Source organism: Pristis pectinata, chromosome 8, assembly GCF_009764475.1.
Source record: "Pristis pectinata isolate sPriPec2 chromosome 8, sPriPec2.1.pri, whole genome shotgun sequence".
Classification (NCBI taxonomy): domain Eukaryota; kingdom Metazoa; phylum Chordata; class Chondrichthyes; order Rhinopristiformes; family Pristidae; genus Pristis; species Pristis pectinata.
The window spans coordinates 16,630,922-16,647,914 of record NC_067412.1 but is presented as its reverse complement, the minus strand read 5'-3'; the positions used below and the strand labels follow the sequence as shown (position 1 = coordinate 16,647,914).

Here is a 16,993-nt window from a genome sequence, read left to right as displayed (position 1 = left end):
TGCACCATGTGGTAACCTTTCACCTCCTTGCTTATCAATTATCTATCTATCTCTGCCTTAAAAAAAATAAAGACTCTGCTTCCACTGCCCTTTGAGAAAGAGAGTTGCAAGCTCTCAATCCTCCAAGAGAAAACATAAATGCATCATCTGTCTTAAGTAGGTGATATTTTTAAATTGTGACCCATGGTTTTAGATTTTCCCACAAGAGGAAACATTATCTTCACATTTCACCCTGACATGACTTCTTGGAATTTTTGTACTTCAATCAAGCTCCCTCTCACTCTTTGAAACTCCAAGCCTTGCCTTTCCAACCTTTTCACATAAATGAAGTATAGATATTTGCAATGAATCTATTTTGTTTTAAACGTAAATTTAAAATGTTGGTTCAGTCACTGTCAGTAATAATTTGTACTAGTGAAACTGTGTTTTCTAACTTGTCCCTTTTACTATTTTCACTTCAGAGTGGACACTGTTAATTGTGGAGGATAATTAATGTTTAAGTTTTGTGTTCTTGCTCTCTACAGTCAATAGAAGGCAAAAGGTAGACCAGTGTAGGATGTTCTTATGAAAAAATCATCTAAATGTTCATGTAGAAGGGAAGAAAAGGAAAAGTGCCAGCTGTCATCAGTGTCTAATTCTCCTTTTCTTTTTCTAATCAGTCACTATTTTACATATATTATTGATTTCATTTTATTTGCCTACCATTGCTTCATAGTGACATTCATTTAAAATAGGACTTGTGTCATCCTAGATAAGTCAGTGTCACCTCATCCCTGTATACTTCTGCTCTTTCTTCCTTTCACACCAACCAACAGCCAACTCTTAATTCCACCAGTAATGCTGTGGCTTTTGCTCATGATAACTTGCATATGTACTTGATGACATGTACGAAATAAATTTGGGAATCTTCCCATTTTATTGATGCAAATGCAATTAAAGCAAGCTGAATATGGGATAAAACTTTTATAATAAACTGTCTGTATTTCAGAGTAGAATCAGTGTTATATTTCAAACATCTATGATCAAAACTGCTGAAAATATCACCTGAGGCAGATAATGGCATATTACTTAATTTCAGTGCAATGATTATAGAAACAATACTAGAACTATGGAAAAGGCACAATGACTAGCATGATGCCAGGAATAAAAGGTTTATAGCTACAAAGGAAGGCTTTCAAAATGCCACTTGTGTCATCTGTTAACAAAACTGACAATTTGGGGACAAATAATTAGAAGTGTGAAGTAAGACTTGAGCTCAGAACTTTAAGTGTAGATAGATCTAACATTTTCTTCGCAAAGGAGGAAGAAAAACATATGTACGTGAAAGTATTAAGAAAGAGACATGTATTGAAGGCATGAGTTTTTTTAGGTGGTTAGGGATGGGGTGATATTCCATTTAGTGGGCATCATTCACCAAAGCTCTCTTTTTTGGTGTTAATCTTCGCACCACTACCCTCCCCTCCTCTCCAAGCATTATACTCCGATGTGAGAGGTACAGTATTTTATACCTCTGATCCAGTTTAAAGGAACAACTTTTTTTTAAAAAAAGAGCTTCATTGCAAGTGCTTTGAGCCAATCAGAGATAACAAAAGGTGCTATGTAAATATAATCTGTTCTTTCAACCTTTGTTCCCCCACCCCACCCATTTCCCAAGTGTTCTTTGCTCTCTTGTTCTCTCATGCCTCCAGTCTCCTTACCTCCTGTTAGCCCCAATTCATGCTGGAATTCTCTTCACTCTTGCATACCTTTTAAGAATTGTTTCCGATCATTATTGCTCCTCCTCCATACCTGATAGACTCCTTATATTGAAACTGTATAAAATGTTTGAACATCAAAAACAAGGTAACTACAAATTCTGGATAAAATAAAATGTGCTCGAAACTCAGCAGGTCAGGTAATGTTTATGGAGAAACAGTTAATATTTCAGGTCATCCGATGAAAGATCTCCAATCTGAGAAATTAAATGTGTTTCTCTCTCCACAGATGCTGCCTGATTAGCTAAATGCTTATAGCACTTTCAGTTTTATGTTTGAGTGGAATTCTCAAGAAATCCTGAATTCTTGCAGCATGAAATTATTTTCTATTGTCTTGATTTATAGCTGCAATGGAGTTCTAGTTTGATGTTTAGCTGCAAATTTAGTCCCTAAAATATGGATAATTGGCATTTATGATATTATGACTGCATATTTTACTGGAACAAGATGGAAATGCAGTTGAGTACAATTTTAATATCATAATACATTTGAAAGGTTAAAAAATGTGGATTGTTTCTACTGGTTAGAAAATTAATAATACATTAAACTGTGAATTATCAAAGACACAGTCTTTATTTTGTCCTGCATATGGTTATTCTACTGTGAAATGATGTGAAGTGTTAGAGACTATAATTTTATTGAGGAGGGGATTGGACGAATATTTAAAAAGGACAAATGTAAAAGATTCCAGAGAAAGGGGATTAGTGCAGATAGCTCCAATTGTAAAGCTGACCTCAGCTCAGGCACAGTGGTAGTGATATCCAGAGAACATTACAGATTGTAAAGAAACATCTTTGAACTTTTTTCCACTCTCAGCTGTTTGGAAATCTTGGCAATGTTGTTATTTTTTTTATCTTTAAAGAAAAAAGTAATATTTAATTTGGAACTTATGGAAACAGCAGCTAATGCACAAGTTTGACATATGACTTAATTGCAAAAACTACAGATTTTATATTTCTCTTGTTTACAAATTGTACTCTCCTGGCAGAATAATGTTGAACATCAATGTGCATTTTGAATTGGTAACGAGTCTGAAATGTAAAGTGAGTGCTCAGCAACTGTCATTAAATTCTCCGATATTTACTGCACTTAAATTTTCATTAGCTCCAATATTTATGAGGGTAATGCTGGTGTGTTTGTAGTCGTCAGGTAGCCTAAAAGTACAGATTATGCAGTGATCTTGTTAGATTTAATGGCAGGAACTTGCTGACTTTTTTCCCTCCAATTTCTCAGCAGATTGAGGGGCTGGCACTCAGAAAGGAAAATCTGCAGCCTGGGTGGGAGGTGGGTAATTGCAGCAGGATTGCAGGGAGAGGGACTGACCTCGGAAAGGGAAGACTTGCTTGATGGTAATTAATTTAGAATTTGATGGACAGTACATATATCCTATTTTTCCTGGCCTCGAGCAATCCAAGGAAAAGTCATTTACCTGCGGGGTTTGGCAGTTCACATCTCACTTAGGGCTGCTGCTCTTCATGAGCCACAGAAACCCAAAAAACAACTGTTACCTGAGACACAAGGTCTCCCATTAACTTTATAAAATGACTAACTTGTCAAAAAGAACGTACATGCTGTATTTTTTACATGCTACATTATTTAAATGTATGTGAAAAATAGCTTTTACTAAAATAAACTCGTCTTCTATTTGCAGTTAACTGCTTAACGTCACCACATTTCAACGATGTTGGATATTTCTGCACATAAGCATTGAGCTACAGACGTGGCCTTAGGAGAAAAAAGTGGACCATCTACTTGAAGTACGTTTGGAATTATGTGCATAAGAACCTATGTTGATTTTTTTTGGGGGGGGGGATCTTAGTACACTAATATAAGTAATCATTTGATCGTAGACCACTTAATGGAAATTAATAAGAAAATTGCTTAGTGGTATAATAGCATATACCACTACAAGTTGATTTTTTTTACTCAGAATTGTATGTGGTATATGCCTTCTAATGTATGTCAAGCCTTCTGACTTTTTAAAAAATGCTCAAATGAATAACTGCCTTACAATGGCATTGAGTCGTACGAAATAGAAACATCTCATCATTTTGTTTTAATCAGCATGGAGTTTCCTATGGTGACAAAGGGGGAAATTGCTGTTATTTTTAGTTGCTCTGAGTTGAAGGAACGCGAGTCAATTTCTGCTGCTGCTTCCAGCTGCAAACTAGCTAGCTAGTCCTGCCTTGTGTATTTATGTGCCACCAAATGAAGATAGGGTGACTCTCTGATTTTTCCAGTACTCTGGTGCTGATGGCTGAATAAAGAAAAAAAATTAAAGAAGAAAAAAGAAAACGTGCAATAAACTGGGGAGCATACATAGATTGTTTTCATGTGGAGATAGCAAATAAGCTGAAAATATTTTCTGTTTTTCAATTTGAATGCATGGCATTGTGACTGTGGGCCATGTTTCACTGCATTGCATCCCCAAGCCTTTCAGTAGCCAATCTCCTGTCATATTACTCCTTTATAAAGACTGAAGATTATGTAAATAATCTTCATTGCTAGAATTTGGTTTGGTTCAGAGAGGAAATATGGCAGGCAAAATTCCCAGGCAGTTGCACCTCTGTGACACTAACATTAATTCAAGGAAGTGTATATTCACAGTTTAATAAATTACATTAAAAATTATTTATTAAAAAGTACTCTGTATCTGGAAGCTTGCACCTTTTGAGAAAAGATAATCCATAGACCTTCTGGTCATCAGGTGTTTGGAGGACAAGCCAGAATTTCAACTGCATTCTGGAAATATGCAGTCACTGGCCTTGCACAGTTGGAATTGAACCCCAGGAATCTTTCTAGAGAGGGGTGGAAGAGCTTCATGGGATGGGAAGCCCTCCAACTATCCTGGCACATTAGCAGTGGTGTAAAAAAAAATTTGGAAACTTTTCCCAGAAGCAGCTGTCATTTCCTTTCAATTGCTGGTTTTCCTGAGTCCTGGGAAATCAGTCTGTCACTTAAGTAGGTGCTAAGTGAAGATCACTAATTGCATTGAGGAATGATATGGAAGAAAGGTTGGGATACTGGGAAGTTCCAAGGTAACCAAAAGCAAATTAGGGTATGCTGGCATTAAAGTATGTATTTTGTCAACCTGCCTTATAAAGTTTTAGAACATAGAACATTACAGCACAGTACAGGCCCTTCAGGCTACGATGTTGTGCCAACATTTTATCCTGCTCTAATATCTATGTAACACTTCCCTCCCACATAGCCCTCCATTTCTTTATCATTCATGTGTCTATCTAAGAGCCTCTTAAATGTCCATAATGTATCTGCCCCCACAACCTCTGCTGGCAGTGCATTCCACGCACCCAACATCCCACCATTCCCTGTGTGTAAAAAAAAACAACTTGCCTCTGACATCCCCCTTATAACTTGCTCCAATCACCTTAAAATTATGCCTCCTTGTATTAGTCATTTTCGTCCTGGGAAAAAGTCTCTGACTATCCACTCAATCTATGCCTCTTATCTTGTACATCTCTATCAAGTCACCTTTCATCATCATCCTCTCCAAAGAGAAAAGCCCTAGCTCACTCAACCTATCCTCATAAAACATGTTCTCCAATCCAGGCAACATCCTGGTAAATCTCCCCTGCACCCTCTCTAAAGCTTTCACATCCTTTCTATAATGAGGCGACCAGAAATGAAAACAATACTCCAAGTGTGGTCTGATCAGAGTTCTATAGAGCTGCAACAGCACCTCGTGGCTCTTGAACTCAATACCCCGACTCATGAAGGCCAACACACCATACGCCTTCTTAACAACCCTATCGACCTGTGCAGCAACCTTGAGGGATCTATGGACGTGGACCCCAAGATCCCTCTGCTCCTCCACACTGCTAAGACTCCTGCCATTAACCTTGTATTCTGCCTTCAAATTTGATCTCCCGAAGTGTATCACTTCACACTTTTCCAGGTTGAACTCCATCTGCCACTTCTCAGCCCAGGTCTGCATTCTATCAATATCCTGTTGCAATCTACAGCAACCTTCTGCACTATCCACACTACCACCAACCTTTTTATCATCAGAAAACTTACTAACCCACCCTTCCACGTCCTCATCCAAGTCATTTATAAAAAAAAATCACAAAAAGCAGGGGTCCCAGCACAGATCCCTGCAGAACACCACTGGTCACTGACCTCCAGGCAGAATACGCTCCATCTATCACCACTCTCTATTTTCTATGAGTGAGCCAATTCTGAATCCACACAGCCAAGTTTCCCTGGATCCCATGCCTCCTGACTTTCTGAATGAGTCTTCCATGAGGAACCTTATCAAATGCCTTACAAAAATCCATGTACACCACTTCCACTGCTCTACCTTCATCAATGTGTTTTGTCACCTCCTCAAAGAATTAAATCAGGCTCGTGAGGCATGACCTGCCCCTCACAAAGCCATGCTAACTGTCCCTAATCAGCCTATGCTTCTCCAAATGCCCATAAATCCTGTCTCAAAGAATCTTCTCCAGTAATTTGCCCACCACTGACGTTAGACTCACTGGTCTGTAATTCCCAGGGTTATCCCTACTCCCTTTCTAAGACAAAAGAACAACATTTGCCACTGTCCAATCATCTGGCACTACTCCTGTTGCCATGAGGACGCAAAGATCATCGCCAAAGGCAAAGCAATCTCTTCCCCCTTTTCCCGTATAAACCTTGAATATATCCCGTCTGGCCCTGGTGACTTATCTATCCTAATGCTTTTCAATAGTTCCAGAACATCCTCTTTCCTCACATTGACATGCCCTAGCATATCATCCTGTTGTACGCCATCCCCACAATCATCAAGGTCTCTCTCACTGGTGAATACTGAAGCAAAGTATTCATTAAGGACCTCCCTTACCTCTTCTGACTCCAGGCACATGTTTCCTCTTTTATCCCTGATTGGTCGTACCCTCACTCTAGTCACCCTCCTATTCTTCACATACGTGTAGAACGCCTTGGGGTTTTCCTTGATCCTACTTGCCAAAGCCTTCTCATGCCCCCTTCTAGCTCTCCTAAGTCCACTCTTAAGCTCTCTCCTGGCTACCTTGTAACTCGAGCCCTGTCTGATCCATGCTTTCTGAACCTCAGGTAAGCTTTTTTCCTCTTGACAAGATATCCTATGTTTCTTGTCAACCACGGTTCTTTCACTCTACCATCCTTACCCTGCCTCAATGGGACAAACCTATGCAGAACCCCATGCAAGTACTCCCTAAACAACCTCCATATTTCTGTTGTGCAGTTCCCCAAGAACATCTGTTCCAAATTTACGCTCCCAAGTTCCTGCCTAATAGCATCATAATTCCCCCTCCCCCAGTTAAATACTTTCCTATATTGTCAGCTCCTATCCCTCTCCAAGGCTATGGTAAAGGTCAATGAGTTATGGTCACTATCTCCAAAATGCTCTCCACCAGGAGATCTGAAACCTCATCAGGCTCATTGCATAGTACCAGGTCCAGAATGGCCTCTCCTCTGGTCAGCCTGTCCACATACTGTCGGGAATCCTCCTTAGACACACCTAACAAACTCCGCCCCATCTATCCCCTTTACACTAAGGAGGTGCCAATCAATATTGGGGAAGTTGAAATCACCCATGACAACAACCCTGTTATTTTTGCACCTCTCCAAAATCTGCCTCCCCATCTGCTCCTCAGTGTCTCTGCTGCTATTGGGGGTCTGTAGAATACTCCCAATAGTGTGATCACTTCCTTCCTGTTTCTGACTTCCACCCACACTGGCTCAGTAGACGATCCCTCCAGGACATCTTCCCTTTCTACAGCTGTGACACTGTCCCTGATCAGCAAAGCTAATCCCCCACCTCTTTTACCTCCGACCCTATCCCATTTTGAAACATCTAAACCCCTGAATATCCAGCAGCCATTCCTGCCCTTGTGACAGCCAAGTCTCTGTAATGGCCACCACGTCATTGTTCCACGTACTTACCCATACTCTAAGTTCATCAGCCTTGTTCCTGATACTTCTTGCATTGAAGTAGACACAGTTCAGCCCATCCAACTGACTGCAATTTTGCCCTTTCACTGCCTATCCTTCCTCACAGCCTTTCTACACTCTGCATCTACTTGTACACTAAATAACCAACCTCTGACCTATCACCCTGGTTACCATCCCCCTGCCAAACTAGTTTAAACCCTCCCCAACAGCTCTAGCAAACCTGCCCGCAAGAATATTGGTCCCCCTCCAGCTCAGGTGTAACCCGTCCCTTTTGTACGGGTCATACCTTCCCCAGAAGAGATCCCAATGATCAACATATCTGAAACCCTGACCCTGCACCAATTCCTGAGCCACGCATTCATCTGCCAAATCATCCTATTCTTGCCCTCACTGGCACGTGGCGCAGGCAGCAATCCAGAGATTACTACCCTATTGGCTGTTCCATTTTGTTTAAATTGGAGCCAGTTAGATTAGTTTCAGTTTCCTAAAATGTTTGCTCCTAATGTGGCCCTAACCTACATAATTACTGTTTAAAAAATTCTGCCAAGGAAGCTGCTGCTAAATTCAAAATGATCCTTCATCCAGAAAGATCCATCCTTACAGTTGATTAGCAGCATTTTTTTGGGGGGGTTTGTAACCTTGTAGATTCTATTCATCATATTTCCGTGTTTCCATACATTGGTAACTCTGTGGTTGAAATGTTGGTAATTCATCCAATGTTCCCAAGGATATTTTCTACACTACATTTCTGACCTTTATTGCTAAGTCTGTTACCCATACATTTTTAAACAAATTACCCATGCTTCCTCTAAAAATGTTGTGCTTTGACACTGATGGCTAATTTTTTTTTGTTTTATTAACTTGAGTTCTTCAGTGCTCTGTCCTTTTCACTTCTATTCATTTTAGTGATCTCCATTGTTGTCCTGATCCTATACTTTCTTGTTGTGGATATTCCACTCTCAGATTAATCATCTTGTTTCAGTAGTTCTCTTAAATAGCAATGACTGGACCAGTGCAGAATGTTAAAGAATTTAAAAACAAGTCCATTACCATTTCCTACAGATTACCTGTATCTGTCTATTTACACTTTTTGTTCAAGCCAACATGCAGAGGAAAATATGGGCCTCAAACTACAAGGACAACTTTAGATTTTTGTTTGTGATTACTTTTGACTTAACTCAATATGGATTTTAAAAAAAAGTGCACACACCCAGAAAATAAGGTTGCTCTCTGTGGTGCAGTGTATGAAAATGAAATTATTTTAAATAATTGCAATCAGGGCTGGCTGAAGAGAGATTCCTGATGCCATTTATTTAATAGTAAAATCTGGTTTAAATCCCATTGCAAGACTTCTATGAACTGTATTTCATTGTTCCTAAATTAGTTATGGTTGTTTAAAAAATATATACTTTTTGTCAGTCTGTATAGTTGTGTTTACATTAAATTAGTGCTGGTGTCTTGAGGATCCTTTGACAGTTGATTTAAGCAATGTAGTCTGTAATGGCAGGCCTTGGCTGGAATCTTTCACTCAGCTTACTATACTGCCAGACTTTGAAAAGGCTCATTGGAAACGTTTTGTGCACTTCTGAGCCATCAGTTTCTTTTACAACTAAAAATAAATAGATTTTGGGTTTTCTCCTCATATTTCAACAATGTGCAAATGTGCAATTTCAGAAGTTTTAGCAACCAAAATCGAAATAAAAGTTCTTATTGTATTGGAAAATTTTCTTTGAGAACTATGGCTATCATCTATTACTGTAAAAGTAGCACAAGTCATCAAGCTACCTACCTTCCATAATTATAATATTGACAAGGATACATTGTGAATGCAGTTGTTTGGTTAGTGATGTAATGGCAGCTTATGTGATGAGGATGAGCTGCTTCTATAATTTGAATGGCAATAAGGTTAGCACAAATTGCAAAGTGCTTTCTCCACCCCCCACTCCTTTTTGTTTGTGCACATCTTAAGCAATGCATTACCATGCAGATGCCCTTACTAAAAGGCCTGGCTAAACATGTGTTCCCAAACTGTTTCTAGAACTGTTCTAACAACCAGAAAGTAACTGAGAACTGCAGGTGGTGAGCAATCTCATGAGGCAAAAACCTATCTTATCGCTAACTCATGAAGCCATTTGAGGTTTGAAATTCAGTGTAAGAAGTTGGAGAATAGAATGTGTGGTTGTCATTATATGGTGAGTTTAGTTTCATTATGTGTAAATAATTTTGATAAATTAGTGCTCAGCTTAATAAGTATGCAACACCACGTGCTTTCATCACCTGGCAAGTAACTGCACCTCACTGCTTTTGCTTTAAGCATTTATTTTACAACCTCACAAAACCTGTTCTGTACTGATGGTAGTAAGATCTATTACTTAATAATGGTCTAAGATTAATTATATAGAAATGCTAAACTTGCCCATTATAGTATAGAAATACTTGCAATACATTTTCCATGTACAGATCAGATCCTGTCTGCCTGTGGGGAAATTTAGAATTTTAATACTGCAATTTACAGATCACATTTGTGCTTGTCATTCTGATGATGTATGACTACGACTTCCAGAATGCATCAGCAATTACTATCTTCTGTTGAATTTGATACCAAGTGTTGTGCTCAGTTTATATCAGGAAGCTATGGTACTGAATCAGGCTCTTAGGGAGCCATGTCAACAGCAGCAAACACCATTATAATTCTTACAATTTGAATTTCTGATCAGCCAAACATTTTTTTTAAAACCCAGATACGGCCACCTAATTGGATATCAACATCCAAGAAAAAACATTCTATGAACAGCAGTGATCCTCTTTCCTAAAAAGAGGTAAGTGCCTATTTCTTCAGTTGTTTTGATATTAAAATTTAATATACTTCTCCCCAAAAAGTGTGCTTTACACATGCCTCTGACCTTTTCTACCCCCATTCAATTAATTGTGCTCCAGATATGAATCGCTATAAAACTAAACATCAAAAATCTAAGTTAAAATGGAGTTTATGGCAAAGCAAAGTTGTTCATTACAGGATGGTGTTTGTGCAAAGCTAAAATCAAAAAGGCTCTGAAGCATTTTGATTATGTTACACAAGATGATGTGCATATTGAGTGACTGTTGTAATTGCTGGTAACAATGAATACTCGTGGTTCCTGAGGACTTGCCAAGAAAAGCTAAAAGTGCATAATCCTAATTTTAAAATAGTTAGGGTAGTTAGCAGCTCAAGCATTGGTATTGGTTTATTATTGTCACTTATACCGAGGTACAGTGAAAAGCTTGTCTTACAAACCGATTGTACAGGTCAATTCATTACACGGTGCAGTTACATTGAGTCACTACAGAGTGCATTGATATAGTACAGGTAAAAACAATAATAGTACAGAGTAAAGTGTCACAGCTACAGAGAAAGTGCAGCGCAATAAGGTGCGAGGTCACAACAAGGTAGATCGTGAGGTCATAGTCCATCTCACTGTATAAGGGAACCGTTCAATAGTCTTATCACTGTGGGGTAGAAGCTGTCCTTAAGTCTGGTGGTACGTGCCCTCAAATTCCTGTATATTCTACCCGATGGAAGAGGAGAGAAGAGAGAATGTCCCGGGTGGGTGGGGTCTTTGATTATGCTGGCTGCTTCACCAAGACAGTGGGAGGTAAAGACAGAGTCCAAGGAAGGGAGGCTGGTGTCTGTAATGCGCTGGGCTGTGTCCACAACTCTCTGCAGTTTCTTGCAGTCCTGGGCAGAGCAGTTGCCGTCCCTTCCTGCTACTATGCTCTCCACTAGATGTTTCCATTTATAAGGCTAATAATGTCTTTCTGGTATGATGATAACATGCCCATGCATTCTGATTAATTTTAATTGCACACAAAATCTTAACTAACTAAGTCAACTTGTAAACACTTACAACCAGACTAATAGATTTAGTAAATTTCTTGATCTCTCAACTCATTTCTCAACTCCATATCTGTCAATGCAGATTCTTAGTACTATAATGTACGTTCACAGCTTCTAATCTTGCCTTGAAGAACTTGATCTACTAGAACCTGCTTTTATTTTGAAATTCTTGTTATGACTATTGCATTACATATTTTTTCATAACTATCAGGAAATGTTTAATGATGTCATTTGGAATTATTAGGTTCCTGCCCACGTACTATCCATATGGCACCCTAATGCTAAGTGCTGTACTGTCTGATGAGATATCTTCAGTAAATGGGCGAAATTTGGTGTTGTAACATAACTTTCCTGTCCCAAACCTTCAGATGGGGCAAAATTAAACAGGGAGTGCTGGCAGAACTTAACAGGGTGGACATATGTGGAGAGAGAATCAGAATTCTGAAGAAAAGTCAATGATCTAAACATTAACTCTGTTCCTCTTTCTACAGATGCTGACTAGCCTGCTGATATTTCTAGCATTTTCTATTTTTAGTTTGAAGATTTCCAGCATTTGCAGTTTTTTTGCTCTTCAACTGGGACTCTTGCTGGCATTCCTTGCCACCCAGTGAATCCAAATACAGAATGGCTCTGTCCATGTCCCTTTTGTCTGGTCCTGTTTCTTTTGTTCCTATGATTGCCAGGTAAACAATGTAAACTTGGAGTAGCAGTGTGAATGGTCTAAAATCATGCCAATGATTTTGTAGGTGTATCCTTCCCTTCCAAGAGAATATAATGCCTCACTTACTGAAGACCTGAGGCTGAGCTTTTGAGTGTGTGTACTTGGACTAATATTAAGGGCTTTGCGATCTGAAGTTATAGAGCATTACAGCACAGTACAGGCCCTACTGCCCTCGATGTTGTGCCGACATTTTATCCTGCTGTAAGATCTATCTAACCCTTTCCTCCCACATAGCCCTCCATTTCTCTATCATTCATGTGTCTATCCAAAGTCTCTTTAATGTCCCTAATGTATCTGCCCCCACAACATCTGCCGGCAGTGCGTGCCATGTACCCACCATTCTGTGTTTAAAAAAAAAATTACCCCTGACATCCCCCTTGTATCTTCCTCCAACCACTTCCAATCAAAAATTCCTCCAATCACCTTCAATCAAAAATTCCTCCAATCCAATCAAAAATTATGTCCCCTCATGTTAGCCATTGTCGCCCTGGGGAAAAAGTCTCTGACTGTCCACTCGATCTGTGCCTCGATGCCAACTTTGACCACTTCTGACGGTGGAATCATTGTCCTGTTCCCTGATGGTAAGAATCCAGCTGAAACCTGCCACATTTCTACCCTTGACCCTGAGACCATGAAACTGGGCTAGATTGGGTCATGCATCCTATCCCCGATCTCGGATCCAGAACCCGATCTTGTTCTAGGAATCAGCCCATCTAATATATTTGATTGCTGTATTTATTACATGACCTCTGAACTTTTGTGAATGTCTTGCACACTGAGTCATAACTGTTTAAAAACCAACAGGAAGTGCAACTTTGAGAGGAATAAAAGGCCTGGTGACTGGGAGGTTGAGCTGCAGTCTGCAGATCCACTGTCATTTGGTGGAGGTAGACAATTTGTTCTCTTGTGTTTTTGATGCGTTTTATTTACACTTGTTTAAGAACAACTTTGAGGGGAACTTGGCTCTGCACAAATTTCTTCCCTTTTTTTTATAAATGTTATCAATTTCTATAGGTAATGTAGATGGGCCCTTCCTCCGCTCAACCAATCTCTGTGTAGCAATGACTCATAATAGTTTTATAGGGAGGAACAGTTTGACCCTCAATCTGATGTCAAAGCATTTCCTGAGGTGAGGCTGGTCATTTATGGTTGGGAATTGCCAAGCAGGAACCAGCTTTGTGAACCAAGTTGCTGCTGCAATTAAGTATGAACCCAGCAGGTAGAAGAACTGTAAGTGCAGGCTGGGCAGAAACCTTCTGTGGGCTGGTTGTGCCTGTATGTTGTACATCACTGTTCCACGAGCATCATTAGAAGAGGCAGGGTTGGCAGGATAATACCATCAGTTAGAATTAGTGTCAGTTCTGACATCATAAAGGTCATCTGGATGTTATAGTATTTTGTGTCTGGATCAGATCTTGAAGGGATGCCAAAGTAATTTCAAATGACAGTTAGCCAATAAAAGCAGCAACTTTAAATACATATTTTGAATGTATTGAGCTGGATGTGTCAATGTCATTACCAGCTTTTACCCCTTATTCAGAGTCCTGCTGGAAAAGGCATTGATGCTCAAGTAATTTACACAAGCAAATCCAGTTACAGCGTTTGGGACAAGGACCTCCTCAACTAGAATGGGGCAGGAAAATCTTTGAAACTTAAGTGTGCCAAATTATTTTGCACACAGTTGGTCACCAAAAGCAGATGTAGTAGAAAGAACATTATAACTTTGTCAATATTTTTATTAATTTCAAATAAGAAGTACAAAATACATGAAACAAAGGAAAAAAAGAAAATTTTACAAAATAGATGTATTGAATCACACAAGAAATCACAATGCTTCATATTGATAAACAAAAATAAATCAATTGATATTGATAAGTTGGAATAATTTTATTATAAAAAAAATCTAACTCCACTACCAAAACCAAAGCTGTTTAGTAACATCCTAAAGACTTTAGTAGTGTTAGCCAATATCTGTACATTTAGCACCAAATCAGTGGTTTTGAAAGTAGTTCAAAAAAGGTCCCCATAATATTTGGAAGTTCAGAATAGATCCAGAAGTAGAACAACGGATCTTCTCTAAATTTAGATATGACATAACATCCCGTAACCATTGAGCATGAGTAGGGGGAATAGTTTCCTTCCATTTAAGCAATACAGCCCTCCTGGCTTTAAGAGAAATGAAGGCCAATATGTGTAAGTCGGAAGTCTCCAGAATTATATCTTTTTCTCCAACAATCCCGAATAATGCAGTTAAAGGATTTGGCTTAAAATTTATTTTAAAAAGTACGGAAAAAGTTTGAAATACCTCTATCCAGAATTTTTCCAAACTCGGACATGACCAAAACATATGGATTAAGGAAGCTTCTCCATTATTGCATTTGTCACAATAAGGAGATATATCTGAATAGAAACGCGATAACTTTTCTTTGGACAGGTGGACTCTATGGACCACTTTAAATTGAAGGAGGGAGCGACGTGCACATAATGATGAAGTATTAACCAGTTTAAAATTTGATTCCAGGTTTCCTCAGAAATTGAAATCTGCAGATCACATTCCCAAGTGTTTTTAATTTTGTTTAAAGGGACCTTATTCATTCCTGATAATCTACCATAAATCTTAGATATTGGAGCATCATAGAAAGGCTTCAAATTAAAAATTACATCTAATAAGTTCTTATCAGGACTTATAGGGAAGGTATATACTTGAGGTCGGAGAAAATCTCTAATTTGCAAATATCGAAAAAAGTGAGTTTTTGGCAAATTATATTTAGTTGCCAATTGTTCAAACGTTAAGAAATTTCCTCCAACAAACATCCTGAAGACGAGTAATACCCAATCTATCCCATTCTTTAAAAGCTATATCAGTCATAGAAGTTTTAAAGAAAAAATTAGCAAAAATGGGACTAGACAAAGAAAAATTCAATAAACAATAGTATTTTCTAAATTGTAACCAAATCCTCAAAGCATGTTTAACTACCAAATTATCAGTTAATTTATTTATTGATAAAGGAAGTGAAGAGCCAAGCAAAGAAATAATAGAAATTTTTTTTAACAGAATTAACTTCCAAAGAGACCCATACTGGACAGGCTTCCTGATTAATGTAATGTAACCAAAAAGTAAGATTTCATATATTGACTGCCTAGTAATATAACCTAAAGTTAGGTAAAGCAAACCCTCCATTATTTTTAGCCTTCTGAAAATGAACTTTATTTAACCTAGGATGTTTATTTTCCCATATGTAAGAAGAGATAATTGAGTCAAGAGAATCAAAAAAAGACTTAGGAATAAAAACGGGTAAAGCCTGAAATAAATACATAAATTTAGGTAAAATATTCATTTTAATAGAATTAATGCGATCAATCAGTGATTATAGAGAGGGGTGACCAATTTGGTAAGATCCTTTTCACATAATAAGGCAAGAAAGTTCTCTTTAAATGTTTATAATTCTTGGTAATAGTTACACCCAAATAGGTAAAGTGGTTTCTTACAGTTTTAAAAGGAAGATTAATATCGAATGGTATCAGATTGTTCAAAGGGAAAAGTTCACTCTTGTGTAAATTCAATTTATATCCTGAAAATTGGCTAAAACAGGAAAATAAAGAAAGCATAGAAGGTAACGAAGTCTCAACATTAGAAATGAAGAGCAGTAAATCATCAGCATAGAGCGAAACTTTATGGAGAACATTAAAACAATAGTAGCCATTTTAGCATCATAACTGTGGGGCAGTAGACTAAAGTGCACATTTTTGGAGATGAGTTGGGCTAAGATCATTAGCTTATTCTGCATTTTCTCAATTTCTGCTCCCATCTTCATTCCTTAATTCTTCACTTTCTTAATCTCAGCCAAGGCTGATTATACCTAGCTGGAGTTCTATTCGTGTGTCCCAGCAGCCAAAATAGCCATTCTTTTAATTAGTTTGGCACAATATTGTGGGCCAAAGTACTGTTCTATGTTCACATAGGAGTCCAGGCACAAATTTTGCCAAACTAATTGACCATCCAACATGTCCTATCTTTTCAGAGGCAGATAATGTTATCTGCCGAATGTTCACCTTTAAGCCAGCAAATTAGAATGAGAACCTTCACTTGTTTTCTTTACCTTTTTCTATTTTGGAAGTGCACGGGTAAATTTTGGTGATCCAAATGTTGTGCTAGTTGAAAAAGGGTAAATTACGGGACATTGTGATTTGGCTTTGGACTTGCCACTGGATTATATCTATGTACTAAACCATTGAAGAGATTTCCTTATTTAAAAGTTTTCTAAGAAAGTTACTGCTGCTCCAGGCAAAGAGTTTCTCAAAGCTTAGGCACAGTTCTTTCTGCTAAATAGTTGCAGTCTGTGAGAGGACTCAATGTGTGAAAGACTTGTTGCTGATGTCAAATAAATTGACTTTATTCAAAGTTTTGCAAGCCAATATGGCAAAGATCCAAGAATGGAAATAAGAGGCTTCGCCTACCAGCTTTTTTTTCCTTACTCAAGGGAATAATATAAAATGAAAAAATTTATACTGTGTACATGGTAAAGTAATAATAGTTGGCATTGTAGTTGTAAAACTGAAATTAACTTCTGGAAAAGATTCCAGCTTGAAGCTTATTAAATCACTTCTCTCATTATTTTCTTTTGCTTTGTGCAGCATTTAAAAAAAAAAGTCCTGGGTTTGGGAGATAGAAATATTTTTCACTTTAATCAGAATTGGCAACACCCATTG

General features: G+C 38.3%; 1 protein-coding gene across 1 annotated transcript in view; it reads left to right on the top strand.

Annotated features, from left to right (window-relative positions):
* mrtfba (myocardin related transcription factor Ba) overlaps window positions 1-16,993 on the top strand; it is a 176,106-nt gene that overhangs the window by 51,796 nt on the left and 107,317 nt on the right. Inside the window, 2 exon segments of the mRNA XM_052021269.1 lie at window positions 3,406-3,511; window positions 10,430-10,507. The gene's annotated coding sequence lies outside the window, so the exon portion shown is untranslated.